Below are 16,765 nucleotides of genomic sequence, written 5' to 3'. Positions count from 1 at the left end.
GCTCCAGAACTGGGCTTTCAGAGAGCAACTGCAAAGATGTTTAAACTCTGATTTACTGCAAATTGGCTGTTTGCTGTTTGGCCGTTGCGTGAGATCAAAATGGGTCAGCCCTGCCAAGGGAGGCAAACGCAATTCTTCTGTCAAACAGCATCTAAGTGTTTCCTGCCGTAAGTGGCACAATTGCTTCTTACTTCACAGAAGACTCTTCAAGCTCCTTAGGTGCCACTGACACAGTTCATGGCTCAAGCATGCCAGTATTGCTAATATTAAAGAAATAACTGGAAGGAAATGTAGGAGTGGGTTTTTTTTTCTTCCCGCAGTAAAATTTTCAACTTCCCCTACAAAGAAATATGCAATAATGTTACCATCTGTGTCACTTTATTCAGGCCAGATCCACGTTACAGCTAGAAGAGTGTTCCCATGCCGAAACACTGCATCATTATTAGCAATTACCACCATAGCTCCATTATTAGCAATGGGATGTCTACAGCCAGTTCCTATCGTCTGTGCTGCTTTTATTTATTTTGGAGAAACAATGAACATAAAATGTCTCTGCTGGACTCTGGCATGGTGTGTACAAAGGCAGACGTCTGTCGCAATCTAGGGGGCGGATGGGGAGGAGGTGACGGGAGGGAACTGCTCAGCCACTGAAAGTTACTTTCATCAGTATTTCCTTTGGCAAAGCCTGCTCAGAAATTGCAAGGGGAAAGCGGGGCAGGAGGAGAGGAGGAGGAGGGGGAAAGAGGCGAAAAAAGCCAAAGATGATTTCTTACTGTAGTCAGTTCAGAAGCTTTTTTGACAGATAATTGCTAATTATTTGGGAGATATAGGCATTATTCTGCAGATAACTGTCCTTAAACCTTGTAGAGTCAGGCTGGAATAGCCTTTAACACCTACTTTAAAAAACCCTACGAAGTAGCAGACAGCAAATAGCCTACTTAACGCCTCGGAAAAGCAGATACACCGCAAGAAAATATTAATCTCTGTTCAAATACAAACGATTCAAGAACATATTTTTACAGTGCCTTTTGACTCATTCACTGAATCAGTTTTCTGGTTATGGGGTCAGGATGCTTAATGGCTGCATCAAACACAGGGTGACGCACAAGCAAAGTCCCTGGCGAAATGACTAGTGGATGAAACCTGCTCTAATGTCTGCATGCACAGTTGTGACCGCTTCTCTTCAGAATTGGCCAAGAATGCACATTAAAAGAGGCTGCAGGGTAAAAAACTTCAGCTGCCTGACAGACAGGCAGCAGCCTAATTTTACAGAGCTCTTGTCTGTGTTCTGCTGAAATAAAAACAACAGGCTGATTCATAACTTCCAAATTATCCATGCAAGAAGAGTGGATTTTCCCCAGCTATAATGAGAGTGCAGCAGCCTATGTCCCCAGCGTTGTGCTGGGGGCACAGCCCGCAATCTGCCCCCTCGCCCTGGCCCCTCCAGACCTTATGCCAGGGCTCCCCGGGATGGAGGGGGAGACGTGGGACGGCCGCAGCCGGGGCGAGGAGGGGGGCGACGGCACGCGGCAGGGACTGTCGCGTCCCTGGTGGCTCAGCTCCCTGGCATCGGCTAGAAAAGCCATTTGGTGCCAGCCAAAACGTGCCAGGCACCAAGCTAATAATGTAGCAGCACGGACGATCCCAGGCCAGAGCTGGGGTCCATGCCCTGACGCCATTCATTTTAATAATAAAGGTGTAGCTCTGATGGCCAGCCTTATGATCTGATGTGTAGCTACTTCGTCTTTTCACCGACTGGGTATTTCTTGGAGCAGGGTATATTCCCTTTCAGCACTTGAAAAAAATCATGCATAATAGGCAGTTTGTTAAATAATTTTAAAAAAAACCTACTTAATATTTCTATGCATTTTAAAATGGAAAAATAGGAGAGAAATTTTTTTTATTAAAAACATGACAGATAAACTTTTAAAGTTAACAAAGAAATGTGGTGAGATACTAGTATTTATGCGAATAGAAAAGCTTGGATATGCCATGAAATAAAGATTCTGAATCAGCTTAATTTGGAACGATAGCGTCTGAAATGTTTTGTTTTACATGGATTGCTTCATTTTAGCTTTTCTGTTACATGAAATGCAACTCCTTTGAGCAGGAAGTTGAACTAGTTGATCCCCTGAGGTCCCTTCCAATCCAAATGATTCTGATATTATGAAGCAATATTTAATCCAGTTCAGTAAAATTACGTTTTAATACAAGAAACAAAGGAAAGAAATCAAATTAAAAAGATATTTCAACATTTTCCCATCAAAAAATTGAATGAAATTCATGCCAAAAATTGAATTGAATGGAGCCACTCTGTTTTGGGGGGAAGAGAATCAGACTGTTTGGATGTAGGCCATTCCATGCCAATTGACCTCAGAGTCAGACAATGGTCTTTGCCTGTTTTACTTAAAAAATGTTTACAGTAGAACTTCCTAATATGAGTTAAACTAGTTTTTCCCATGAAGAATTATTTTTCTGAAAAAATTTCAACTAGTAGTAAACTGTGTGGCATTTTTCAGTACATTTCCCACCCATGCAAAACCCACCAGCCGTCTAAGTAATACTTTCACTGATGCTGAGACTGAACTCATCTGGAAAATTCTCGCAGTACTTTTCTGGCAAGAGCTATACAAGATCATACTTTGCTAAAAGGCATTTTACTTCCAGGTTCCTTAGTGTAAATATAGCAAAAAAAGGTGTTTCTTGGGATACAATAATGAGCATGTGCACGGGTATACGTGTAGATGTGCGAGATTTCTCTGGTGCAGAAACATATAGTTGAGGTTTCAGCAGTGACAGTTCCATTATAATCCCATTTTCACATGCTCCTAGCTTTCTGAGCTGTATTATTTTGTCAGAGAGGCTTACATTTGGCCCCGAGCTCAAAGGTGATATTTTTTGAGGTTTCACAAAATCTATTAATCCATTTTTGAGTTACCAGAGGGTAAATAAATGCTTTTCCTGCCTCTTAGATTCTTGTAGCCCTGTTATGGCATTGATTTTTATACAGAACTCTCTACAGAATTTAATAGCAATCAGCTGCCTGATACGTCTTAATGACTTCCTCTGTGCATTCAAAAAATGGCTAAACTTGACAAGTTGAAACCTTCCAAGGGGCCAGCACTCACTGAGTAATAGCTCCCAGGTCAGTTCAGGATTATTATTTTAAAGTAATAACAGAATAAAGACATTAAGATTTCCTCGACTTTCTAAAAATGTTTTGAAAATTAATTTTGTCCTTGGAACAACCCCTGCGTTTAAAGCCACTTCTCAGCTTGTGCACATCACATTAGCTCCAGTGCAGTTAATGTAACCACAGCAGCTTACACCAGTGAAGGATCTGGCCCGCAATGGCAATACAAATACAAAGCAGCCATTTACAACTTCATTGACCTCGCTGGAAACACACCAGCATAAAAATGCTATATTTAAGCGGAGGATCGGACCCTTCATGTAAATGTTGGTTGCACAATTTTTTCTGTAATATCTGAAAGAGTAAAATTCCCTGAAAACATAAACCTGCACAATACCTAAAAGATCATGGCATGAGAAAGTTTTTCTGTGCCAGTCCACCTAGCTCGTCTCCAGCGCTGCCTGCCAAGGGATGACAGCGGGGGAGTGTAAGATCCCTCCAGCAGCTGTAGGGAGCTTTTCCTAAAACATGCCAGTGATTTGCAGATCAGGGTTTTCCTGAGCCAAAAGTGATGTTGTTGTATTTAATGGCTTTCTTTTCCTTTCTCTAACTGGGCTAAGTTGGTTTTGAAGCCATATAAACACTTAGCTTCCATAACAACAGAACACTTAGGTTATTGTATAGATAGTAAGAGAAAAGGGAGGTAAACTGAGAGGGAATTTTTCTGCGGGATGGATTTTGCTTTCTGTAAGTTTTGATCATGCAATGAGGGGTGAAGAAACACAGCCAAGCAGTGAAATCAATAGAAATTACTATTTCAATTTTCTTTCAACTCTATTTTTTTTCTAAAAATCTGTCACTTCAGCTGGAGGTTCAGGGCTGTGGCTGAGGACAGAAACAACATCAGAAATTTAGGACTTTAACAAGAATCCAGCACTGGCGGCTGTCATGATTTTTAGCACCAGTGTCATGAAATTTGGTTGGAGGTTTTAAAGCATCAGCTGCAGATATCGTGATATTTCCAAATTTCTTATTTAAGATGGAGGGATTTTATAGCTATTATCATCATAGAGAAAATCCCCAAAATGTACAAGAAGGAAAATAAAAAAGAAATCAACAATAGTTTTTGAGATACGACGATTTTTATATAGCTTTGCAATTTCTTTGAGGCTTAACTTATGATTTGCAAAACTTGGAGTTGAGAATATTGAGAAAGAGAACTACTGTGTTTTCCTTAGGAGACTGTAAGCTTTTATGTCACCTAAAGAAAGGAGATAGGGAAGGAGCAGGCATCAGATGGAACAAGCAAACCACACCAAGCAAGCCCGAAATGTTCTAAAGCAGCTTAAGAAACCGGGTAGACGAACTAGCCCAGTACACTGACAACAGAAAATTGGGTATTTGTTGCATTTCGCCATTGTTTTAGCAGTACAAAAGCATTTGAAAAAGCATGAGCCTCCCTGCTGCCCCACATGCACTGTCTATACTGGAAGAAAAGTAATGTCCAAACCAAGAAAAATTCTACGAGACACACTAGCATCTGAAAAATGCTCTTCACAAGGGTTTTCTGGAGCTTAAAAGTGCTTTGTTCAGCCCAAGCCCCATGGCAGTGGGGTGGAATTTCCCCTCGACTTCGGTGAGGGCAGAGTTTTACCCTATGTGCAAAGATGGGCAAGGCTTCCTGCACAGACAGAGCAAGCCCCAAATCTTTGTGTCATCTGCTTCCACCTGGTAACAGCTTTACAGAAGTAAGTTAAGAACGAATAACTTAAAAGCTGCCCAAGGCAGCTCTAAAGTGCTCCTTTCCCTGGCTGCACATGAGAAGACAGCCATTAGCATTGATGCTGTTAGGTTCACTACTCCTTGGGGGACACTGCATTTGCAGAATGGCCTGGTTTCATACCGACAATATGCGCAYGTTTGAAATTGCTTGCATTTGGATGCTATTTGGTGTTCAGTTTTGAGTTAGTGCTGTGTCCGTTATAGATTCTTCTCATCATGGATAATACGTCTCTTGTGAGTGCAGGTCCTATTATTTAGTTTTGTTTGGATAACACTTCTCTCTGAAAGTCAATAGATTGCCACATGCATTTTTTTACGCAGCGGTATATTGTTAAAAAAAAATTAACAGCTAGAAAATGAACAAATACAGAACAATGGCAAATAACTATTACGCTGCATTACATTTCCACCCAGAAGTCTCTAAGGACTTTACAAAGATTAACAAATGCATCTTTAACATATTTTCAAAGCAGGGAAATATTACCTGCTCTCAAAAACGATGATTGACTTGTCCAAGATTACGTAGTGTGAGAGTGTCAGCACCATGAACACAAACATAGTGCCCTAGCACCCAATCCTATAAACTTCTTTAAAGCTGTTACTGGAAAGAAAGATTTGTATACATGACACAAGGACTTTGGTCTTTATTCCACCTATTTTTAAGAAGATCATACCCATTCTGCAATAAGTATTAAAGTCTGATCTCACTGAACAGCCAAACTTTAACTGCCTTCACTCTGAGTTGATGCAATTTGAGCTACAATACTGCAGATTTCTAGGGTACTATAGAAATGTAGAGTCAGCTCCTCAGCTGATATAAATCACTGTAGCTCCACTAACTTCAGTAGAATGATCTTTGGACAAATTAAGAATCTGGCTGATGAAATACAGCTTCCTCTCTTTAACTATTTAAACTGAAATAATCCAAAATCGTTCAGATGAGAAAGAGCTGGAGCTGGGACGTGGATTCCTATAGCAAGGAAGGATACATCTCCTTTCTATGCTGAGCATATGAGGACATCCAGAATTACCTGGTGATCAGATGTTTATTTTCAGAGCACTCAGGGTTTAATTTCAAAGCATCAGCTGAGCTGTGGTTACATCTACATGAATGTTTTTACTTTGTGGTGTTGGAGGGATGGAGGGAAGAATAACTAAGAAAATGAATAAAACTCCTTGCACATGATATGAAATATCACAGAGTGAGAGTGTGCATATGGACAATTTCCATCGAGTAAGCAAGGTGCTTGAAGTTCACACCACAGTAATTTATCTATCTGCCTAGTGAGGCAAGTTCACAAAAAATTCTCCCTGGAGAGTGCAAGTTACAGTAGGCAGAGGAATTGCTTTGCTTAGGTACTTTGCCTAAGCTTTTGTTTGAAGACTAAAACCTAGGAGAAAATGGACATGTCAGTAAGTCCTCCCAGATGAAGAGAAATAGGCTACGTGTGCACATATATATATGTTTGTATTTTTATATTTATATGTACATATGTAAGCAATTACTTGCAAGCAGTAAGGCAATGTCATTAATTTTTGCTAACAAAATGAGCTAACACATGATCCAAAAACCTCTACAAGCATTTGTGACTAGTTATACAACACAGAACTAGGTCTATACATTTTTTTATGGCCACTTTAACTATACCAGTTTAGAAACCATCATAGATAAAGCAGTGCAGTTCCTACTACAAACTGCTGACACTAGCAAGGTTTATTTCTGCAAAAGTACTGACATAAGGCATCTTTACACAAGAATAAATATATCCCCCTGTGGTTGCTGAATTGTTTTAACTATACACAATCAAACCCCTAATTGAAATAGTTAAATCATACACAAATCAGTGCATGAAGACATGGCTTTGGAAGACAAAGATTCAAGTTTCAAGGAGCACACAAGTATAGTTAATAACATAAGCAAAAAAAACCCAGGTAAAAATGTAATAAGCAGCAGAGGAAGGCTGATTGTTTGGGAAATGTGAGACTGGCTATTGGTAGTAAGTTTAAGTTTGTTTGGGGGAGAGTTATTTGAGTGGCAAAGACTGAAGAGCACTGATTTCCTGAATAATGAAACCCTAGGATGGGAAGAATGACAGCCAAATTGGGTACTGTTAGCTACACTGTTCAAGAGTAATAAGAAACTTGAAAATGATGTCAGAGAGATGAAATAAAGAAGGCAATGTGAAGGCCATCATCTGGTATAACTATGGAGGATAAATAAATATTGAAACCAGTAAGGAACACAATACAATATGCCTAAAGTATTTTATGTTGTTCAAGCTGCTAGCAGGTGCAACACTAACAACATCGGGGGAGCTGTCTTCACTTGCTTCCCAGATCAATATGGTCCTGTATCTATTTTATATAACTATATTGTATAATACACATGCTATTTAACACCAAACAGAAAACTTTTTGAAAAGTATTAGAATAACGTTAGACTATACGGAGTGGCTTAAATGCTTGTCTGTTTTAACTGGTTGCCATCCAAAATACAAAGGGATGAACCTAAATTGTCTGCTGTAAATGCATATAAAGAAGTTTTGGATTTGAGCCCAGATATTAATATACAAACAGATAAAGTTTATAGAATTGCGACACAAAGTCTTGGGGGTCTTCCAGGAATGTCAAAAAGCAATCAGCAATCAGAACATATGCCTGCCATGTTAATACATCATATGCTTCTGTCTCCCAACTAGATTAGGAAGATGGCTGTGAAACAGAAAAAAAAAAAAAAAAAAAAAAAAAAAAAGCTTTATTTAAGAGCTACCTTTGCATATTTTTTCCAGACTTAACTAAAGCTACTCAAATGGAGCGACAGCCTAGGATTTCCTCTAAGAAGGTTTTTTAGCATGAGGGATGTAAGCCTCCCATTTTGCATCTGGCAAAGTGGAGAGATCACTATGGAAATAGGAAGCGTAGCCTGCATTTCTGCATGGTGATCAAGCTAAAGCTTTTCTAAATTGCTGATCTGCTTCCCTTGTTACATATGAATACATCAGAAGAAAGTCAGTAGAAGTTGTCTGCCTTAATGACAGATTGGCACAAGATCCTACAATGAGGCGAATTTTAATCCTAACCTGTGTACTTAGCAATTTGTCCCAAACCCTTACTGTTATGAACTAAGATTCTGGAGAAGAAATGAAAAGTTATTTATGGTGATTTATGAACTGATGGGACAAAAAGAATTGAAGTTGAATTTTCTAGTGCATAGTAAATTAGTCTGCAAGCATCTGAAATCCATTGTTATAAAAAGTAACTATTAATTTGTATAGTGTCATAAACGTATGTCCTAGCTTTCAAGCACTGTTAGCCCTACACAAACGAGTCTGTTGTTTTAATTGACTTCAATGGGACTGTTTATGTGAATAAGATGAGCAAAAGCTTGGCTGTAAGAAAGCATTTCTCAAAGCTGGAGGCAGAGTAATCACACGGGTGTGAACAGACCTCTCTTTTTCCCTAGATTCTCAACTTTGAATTTAAAAAGAAGTGCCTCTAAAAAAGAAAGAAAAAAAAGGAGTAGCTGTATCTTCTTTTCCAACACACAAAGCAGCGGGGCAGCTGCACGGAGCGGGGCGCCGTGCAGCTCTGCAACGGGGCCCCAGCGCCGGGAAGGGATGAACCCAGTCTCCCCGGCAGTGCCAGGGTGCCGTGTCTGCATTTAACTGGGGGCTGTCACTGCTGCAGCTCCCCGGCAGCCTGGAAGGCAGCGGGTAACCAGCCCGGCTCCTCCTGTACAAAAGCTGGTTATTGTAGTGCTGTGATGCGCATAGTTTCTTCTGGAAGAGATCACCACGTCAAATGGGTGCCCCTTCTATACATGCATGTATTTTCTCAATGGTCCTTTTGAGCCATCTAAATTCTTCATTTTACAGCATTACGTAAAATATTTGTAATGCTATTAACATGCAAGATGAGTCTAAATATGCACAATCCTTTTCTGTTTAAATGAATTATTATAAATCTCACACAGTTTACAACAAGCTTCGTGGCTCACAGAGTTTCGCAGAAGCTTGTGGCTTCTTATGTGGGAGAAACGATCAGAAATTTGATTTTTTGAGGTTATGTTTTTCGAAACCTTTGATATTGTCCATGAAAATCAATTTCCTCCATGGAAGTTTAGGACTTGGTGGGGAGGAAGGTTTATTCTCACATTTTTGTGAATTCCTACAGAAAAGCAAATGACCTATGCTCCCAGAAAGTTGGCAGGTGACTTATTAAACTTCGCTCAAATCTCCTTCAGGAAGTTCATTAAAACTCTATTTGGAAATGACCAGGTGCTTGCTTCCCACAGCACAAGAGAGAAATCTATCACCCTGTTAAAAAAATTGTTTGGTTACTTGGGATAAAGAAATAATCATTATACCAAGCTGTGTGGCTTTGTGATAGAAAACTGTGGCTTGGTGGGAAAAGTGCCAAGGTCAATGCAATGAAAGACCTAGAGTGAACTCAGACCTGATTTCAGAAGTCAGTGGTAGATGGAGGCCAGGAGAACAAAGTCTGTTCTGTGGTTCACTTGAAAACACTTTATAAGATTCTGCATAAAAATAAGTCACCAGTTTGAGAGAATTTTTAACTTGAAAAAATATCATTAGAAAAGATTTTCATGTGTTTTATAAGGTTTGCCATAGCTGGCAAAATTACCTTGTTTGACACTGGATCCTGACCTAAATACTACGGCCAAGTCAACTAACAGGAAAATAGTAGGGCTAAACCATTTTCATTCTTTATACTGCCAAACCACTGCCTCTTGCAATCAGGATTGATTACAAACACCCAATTAAGAGGCATTTGGAACATGATCTGAACGCTAATCCTGTCTCTTGTTCTCTTTATACCTAATTATCAGCCTTAAGATGGGTATTAGCACGTTAATTAGTAGATTTACTTTAGGAACTTCTACATAAACTAACAAATCTATACTAGAAGCATAAATATGGGTACATATGTACACTTAAGAGTTCTGCATAGAACATATATGCCTATATCCAAGTTGCTGTGTATGATATATAAGTTTCGACATATACATGCGAGTGCATGTGTCCCCTGTTTTCAGGCATAATTTCATTCTTTGGAAAAACTACAAAAGAAAATAACTGAACTTGGTTTTACATCAACTATATAAAAGTCTCTGTATCATAACTATCAAGTTATGATCAAATGCTACAGCTTGCAACAAGCTATAATTAAGAAACTAATTTTCAGTAACACATAGGTTTTTGTTTTAATTACGTTAACACAGGGGGTGTGTGKGGGGGAGAAGTGAGCAGGGTGGGGTCCACTGAAAGCATATTGAGTGTTTCTTGGGGCTAATGCCAAGGACCCTGGGTTTCAGTTTAGAAAGGGCTCAGCCCTCTGTTCTGAATTTATCTGTGCCCATTGAAAAGCTGAAGGATTAGGCCTGTGGGAATCCATATTTCACCCTCAAAATTTTTACTGTCTGAAGGGCATCTGGTTGTAGCATCTCAAGATAGAATCTTCCTCACAGTTCACTTAAGTATCTAGATTAATATAAACATCTGCATATATACTGACATGAATACCGTTATAGTTTTAATGCACTAGTGTACAGAGACACAAATCAAGGTCAAAGCTCTGCTGTGGCAGGGAATATACCCACATACATAGGATGGAAAAAGGGCCCTGCACCAAACACCTCAGTCCCTACCGCAGGAGAGCGCAGACTGTCTAGCTAYGACCAGTTTTGTCATCGTTTCCCTGATACCTTTTCCGGAGAAAACTCAAAGTCAAACCATTACTCTAAAAGAAAGAACCATGAAACAGTTGGACAATAAAGACTTTCACAAGAGTTAACTGCTTGGATAAACAACAAGAGTCTGTTTATGACACTGTGTAATCAGAATACAATATAATTTTCAACTTCTTTCAACTCTTATTTAGTCTCTAAAGCACAATAAAATGACAGAACTATCTTTAGATACTTGCATCTGAAACTTGTTTGCAAATGCCCATTGAATCCTGTAGCAAAGAGCAAAAATTTGTGTATATTTTTATGATCCAAAACCTTTAAGCTAAGGAAAAGTATTATTTGCATGTGAATGCGTGTGTAGGAGGTGACAGCTCCATCCTCAGTTATGCTCCATGTCTACCGCAACAAGTGTTTTTGCCTCCCTGATCCTGAGCAGGCCCTGGACTGACTCCGCTCCTTGGCACCATTTCCTATAGCCTTGCACAGAGTATCAAATAGCTGTGGTCACCAACAGGACTGTCTGGAGTTTAATAGCACATTCACTCAGAAACACTTTCACACGCTTAATATTAAGTAGAGAAATGCTCCAGGAGTGCACCCAGAAGTAGAGATATCACATATCCCCCAAATCCACTGCAGCAACTCTTCCTAAAATATTTCTAAACTACTTGTTTCTTATTTTGGGAGTCAGAGTGAAGGATGACTCCCTCGATCCCTATAGTACTCCAAATAATCCCTTAATGATCCCAAACTGCTAGACGTGCCCTTTTCAGGACAGAGGCACAGGCAAGGCAGGGGCTGAGAAGGTCCCCTCCGTGGGGCAGCGCCGCTCACGGCGGAGCGCGGGGGCTTCCCCACCGGGACAGTTCGAGTGTTCGCCCGTCTCCCGCAAGAAGGACTTATGGGATGGCTCAGAGCATGTGGGGTGGCTGATTTAGCTTACTCCAAACCAAAACCAAAGGTATAAACGTGGGCATTATTTCAGCTGCCCTCAGCAGAGGAAGAGGGGGCATTCACCCCTGTTCCAGGCGCCTCGTTTTGAGGCAAACGACCGAAAACCCAACGCTGGTGCCCCGAGGAGCCAGACCAGGCTATTACAGACATATTTCTGCTTGAAAGCTCAGAGGCCCTGGCTCATTCAGGGATTTCTTGTGAGTTTAACCCTGGTCAAAGATGCTTCCTGCCTCTCCAGCGTCCGCCAGTGGTGAATTAACTTATTTCTTCACCAGCTCTGTGGCTTCGCTCACGTTTTTGGCTGCATTCAACTGACTGCCTAGTGAGCTCAGCCCCAGCTGAGGGAGAGGGGATTAGGAAGCTCTGACTGGCACTTGCCATCAAAATGACGGATACAGCTATAAAACAGTCTTACCGGGCCTGTGTTCTGGCTTTCCTCACAGCCGTAAAGAATAACAGGCTGTGCTTCTGTGCGAGTGGAGGGCAAAACTCCCCCTGCTTTCAACGGCAGCAGGGCTCCACCAGGCCCAGGCCTTGCAGCACACCTGAGAAGCCCTTCGTACGGCTTGCGGGAGCAGCGCAGGGCTGGTGAACCCACGGCCAGACTCCAGCCGCCCCTTCGGGGCAGCCTGAAAACAGCTCTAATTTGTGCAGTCATCAGCAGTTCAAAGGGCCCCTCTGCCAGGCCGGGATGGACGGGCAGCCCAGYGATTTCCGCCGCTCGTGGTTCTCCTCTCGCTTCGTGGCTAGGGCACATGCAGACCCGGCGCTGCCGCAGCGGCTTGGTGCCACCCCAGCTCCCTCTTACCCCAGTGAGCTGAACCCAGTGGGTGCAAACTGACTGCGCGAGGGAAACACAAAGCACAAAGTCTGCAGAAAGCAGAGTTTGCTGCGTGAAAGAATAGCAACCAGGATTTAGACAAATGTAAATGAAAGCTTAAACTCTGCAGAAACTAAAGAAACGGTGAGCTGTGACTTGCCTTCCTCCTAGCTATTTTACCAGCCTTACTTTGTTATACCTATAGATTTACAGCATAAATCCATTGACGTTGTTTAGAGATAAAATTGAGGGATGAATTTCTAACAAGGTCTGTAGAAGTGTGTGGCTACAGTTTTGCTCAGTATGTCTGGATACTGATGCTTCCTTCCAGACTCAGGATGGGGAGAAGCTGTATTCTTCTATATAAACAAACATAGGTATTTTTTGCTCTGTATGATACAACTGACTGCACTTTTTATACAGCCCTAATCTCATTAGTGTAACTAATCCCTGGTAAACACAATATAAAGAATCATTATCATGACATCTTTCCTTCTGCAACTCGAATGTTTCCAAAATGGGCAATTTTTCCATTCAAAGTGATTTGACAGCAATGTGTATACACTCTATACTTGTCGAGCAGGGATGATATTTACTCTCTACATCTATAAATGATGGCCAATAGAACAATTGTACTGTGTGCTATATCTACGAAAACCTTGTAAAACAATACAGTTAAGTCTGGTAACAAAGTCAATAATTTGTCAGTAAGGAAACTGCTATTGGGCTTTCTCTACCCAATCCTCCACCTTGCTTAAGCCTTTTTCTTCTGAAGCTTCACATTCATTTTCTTAATGTTTTTAACCTAGTGTCTGTGAAATTTTTATTGCTCCCTAGATAATGACATCTGATCTGAATGTAACCACACACCTCTTTCCACAGAAACATTTGTCACAAACCATTATAAATTATCATGCTGATAGTGTGCATTGCTGGGAAACCGGAAAAGTCCCATAAATTCAAAGTACTGTATCAGTGACATTCTTGTTTATTATCTAGGTATAAAGTTTTACAAGATTCAGGATGGCTACATTTACAGTAGGATACTTCAGCAACACGAGACTCGTACAGCTTGCACTAAGTGCTGAAAAGTATTTACCACATGCAACAAATAGTGGAGCATTTTAAGTCATACGTAGCCATATGTTTTGTCTCTTCTCTTCATTTTAACTACGTCCCTCACTCAAAAATGCATGGCTGTTATTTGCACTTGCTTGAGAAAAGGCAAAATAGCAAACAAACTACTTTTCTCTTAAAATGCAAGCCTAATTTCTGTTTCTCTGCCTCCTCAAGAAAAGGCATAACTCTCAGTAAAGTTAAAAGTTAAAAGAGAGAGTATATTTTTCATTATGTATTAATGTCCTTGATAACAATCTGTGATTGACATGACTGTATACTTCCTGCTGAGACCCAGTATTTCCATTATGCTAGTTCAGTAGTTCTGGCTAGAACATTTTTCATTAGATGAACCTAGCTTGTGTGAACATAATTTTAATTATTTGGGTATCTTTATTCTTCAAAAGTGTGAAAGTTGAGTCYTTTGGAATTTCTCCAGAGAAACAGGAATTTTCACCACGTTTGCTTGAAATTTAAAACAACTCAAATGTTTCTGATAATCAGAAAATCATACATATCTGAAATTTATTAGAAGTCACTTGAGAAATATTTATCAGTTAAAGAATAGCATAATAAGTAGAAAAATCAATGGCATATTTTTGATAGTAGTAGCATATGAAGTAGCATATACTTGCTACTTTTGATTTTCCTTACATTTTTAGCAGTTTTACATTTCAATACATCTAGTCCTATATGTACAGTAATTTACATGAAAGTTAGGTAAAGTTTCTTGGTTTTCCTGTTGGCACTACAAAACAAGAAGAGAACCTTTCTAAAGTCTTTTCAGAGCTAATTAAGGTATAAGATGCAAAGAACAGCAACTCTTGTTAGAGAAAGGATTTTGGGAGCTAGGCCAGAAAGCTAATCTTCTCCTCTAGTCCACTATAATTGTACAGGGCAGTATTTGTTCCCAGGCATGTATTCCCACATCTCTCATTTTCTATCTGCATTTCATATTTAACTACTTACTAATTTCCAGTGCTAAACCTTTCAATAAGCTAGAGTGAGACCTCAATTGCACATTTCTAGATTGCATACAGAGCTGCTAATAAACTAAATATATTAGGAAATCAAAATGTACTTAGTATTGCAAAACCAAAAAAATGTGTGATATGTTTTATTACATTAGTCTTCTGTTGTACCCAATACTTGGTACAAGGAATGTGAATTTCCTAAGTAGACAGTGAAATTTCAAACCACAGAGTTTGTTGACAAATTCCTGTTGCTGAAATCATTTTCTATTATTCTGGTTCTAAGGTTTTTGGCACAAATACAATGCATCTCAAGTTAAAAAGAGCAATTTTAAATATAAGTGAAGTAGCAGCTGAGTAATTCATAATAGCCTAGAAGATTTGCATTTCAGCATAGACCAAACAATAGTAAAGTCATCACGATCACACACCACAAAGGCAATGCAAACAACCCTGTCTGGAGACTTCCTTCCACCTACTGCCATCCCCTTTCAGAGGAAGAAATACTGCAGGGTGGAGAGTGGACAATGAATATCGAGATGGGAGTGATGAAGGGAGGGAGGCAAGCCCTTCCCCGCACCCAGTTCAGCTCAGTCTAGCATTGTTTAGTACAGCCCTACGCCACAAAGATTACTTGTTCTTTAAATAATTGTATGCTGTACACCACTTTACCGCTGTCAAAGAATGTGTTGGTTTACAGCCTTGGAAAGCATGTATGCTAGCAAGGAACAAAAAAGGGTGACACTTAAATATGCTTGATTTAATTTCCTAATCTCTACCTAACAGACAAAGAGAGAGAGAGAGAGAGAGAGAGAGAGATACAAACACTTTTAAGCATTAGCACTGTCCTGCAGAAAGAAAGCAAAACTGTATCAAGAAGAAACAGGGAAGTGAATCATTGCCCAAGTACAATAAATAAAAAATTAAAGAATGGGAAGTCAGCTTGTGAACATATGGTGTGAATATGAGCCACAGCTCCAAAAACCGCGCGCGGTAAAAACTCATTTTCACMAAGATCCATCTTAGTTTTATGAGCATAGGGTTTTCCTACATTATCACTTGACTATGGTACCGAAATGCTGATACACAAGAGATTATAAAAACAACAAAATAGCAACCAGGCATCACACTCCACCATTAAAGAATTTCATTTTAAGGGAAATCAATATTTACAATCTATGAATCAATTTAGTAAAAATTAGGAACAAAGATGAGCATGGTAAAAATGAAATGCTTGAGTGCAATCATTCTCTAAATCCAGCCCTCTAATCCTCATGGTCTGTTACAACCATTCCTGATGATGCTGACCATCATTTTACAGGACCAAATCCTGTAAAATGTTGAATACTCCCATGAAATGTCAGACATCAATAACTATTGAGTTTAATCTCTTTTTGACATGCAGAGAAGACCTTGAGACTAGCAGCATCAATGAACAATGACTCTCTTGCATTTGTCAAAAGGGGGGTGAAAAACTCGTGATACTCAAGCAATTTTTAAAAAATGAATCATTAAAATACTTTYTTCATGAAACAAGTAGGCTGAATTTAGAGGGTATGCTGAAGGGGGAATGATCTGACTGTGTGTTGCCACATGCAAGCTATGTGGTTTCCAATCAAAGATTTGGCGAAAAGTGGAGAACAGCTTCTGGGAAGCTTTGACTCCCTTTCCCACTGTTGGAAATAGGTGGTCAACACAAGAGCAAGTATCGGGGAGCAGAGGGCCTTGGCTGTCCCTATCCCCCCTCAGGGCAGTACAGTAGAGTGGAGGAGGGAGGGGAACCACAAGTTACCAGCTATGAATCAGCTGCAAAGGGAAAAAGGGGGAAATATGACTACCAGACCTGCAGTCCACTGCCCCTTAATGGGCCAGAGTAAATGTCAGACTAACTCCGCATTAAGAGAAGCTGGCGATTTATAAATCGCCCGTGTCTGCCACAGGCCGCTCAGCTGTGGGGTACAAAAGGAAGGGGAGTGGTTTTATCTTTAAAAGCTCTAGACTTACTTAAGAAGGCAAGCATGCACTGGTGCTTCGCATGGCAAAACTTCTCACCCTAATCACACTCCCATAACGCGTGTCATCAGCCGCTCGCCTCTCCCATAATGCAAACATCACCCAAATGTACTTCAGAAAGAGCAAAAAGTTACCAAGACTTTTTTTTTTCTCCCCCCGAAGGACGCTTCACCAACCCAGCTAAACACCGCCTGCCTTTGGCCGCAGTTCAACGCCCGCCGCAGCGGCCTCTCCGAGAGGCCCGGGCACCCAGCGCGGCGGAGGGG

General features: G+C 40.4%; 1 protein-coding gene across 1 annotated transcript in view; it reads right to left on the bottom strand.

The window, feature by feature from the left end:
- The window catches only part of NRP1 (neuropilin 1), a 114,946-nt gene that overhangs the window by 94,087 nt on the left and 4,094 nt on the right, over nucleotides 1-16,765 (bottom strand). The window lies entirely within an intron of this gene.

This window comes from Apteryx rowi, unplaced genomic scaffold, assembly GCF_003343035.1.
Source record: "Apteryx rowi isolate R43461 unplaced genomic scaffold, aptRow1 scaffold_164, whole genome shotgun sequence".
NCBI classification, from domain to species: domain Eukaryota; kingdom Metazoa; phylum Chordata; class Aves; order Apterygiformes; family Apterygidae; genus Apteryx; species Apteryx rowi.
The sequence above is the reverse complement of the archived record's forward strand: the minus strand, read 5'-3'. Positions and strand labels throughout refer to the sequence as shown.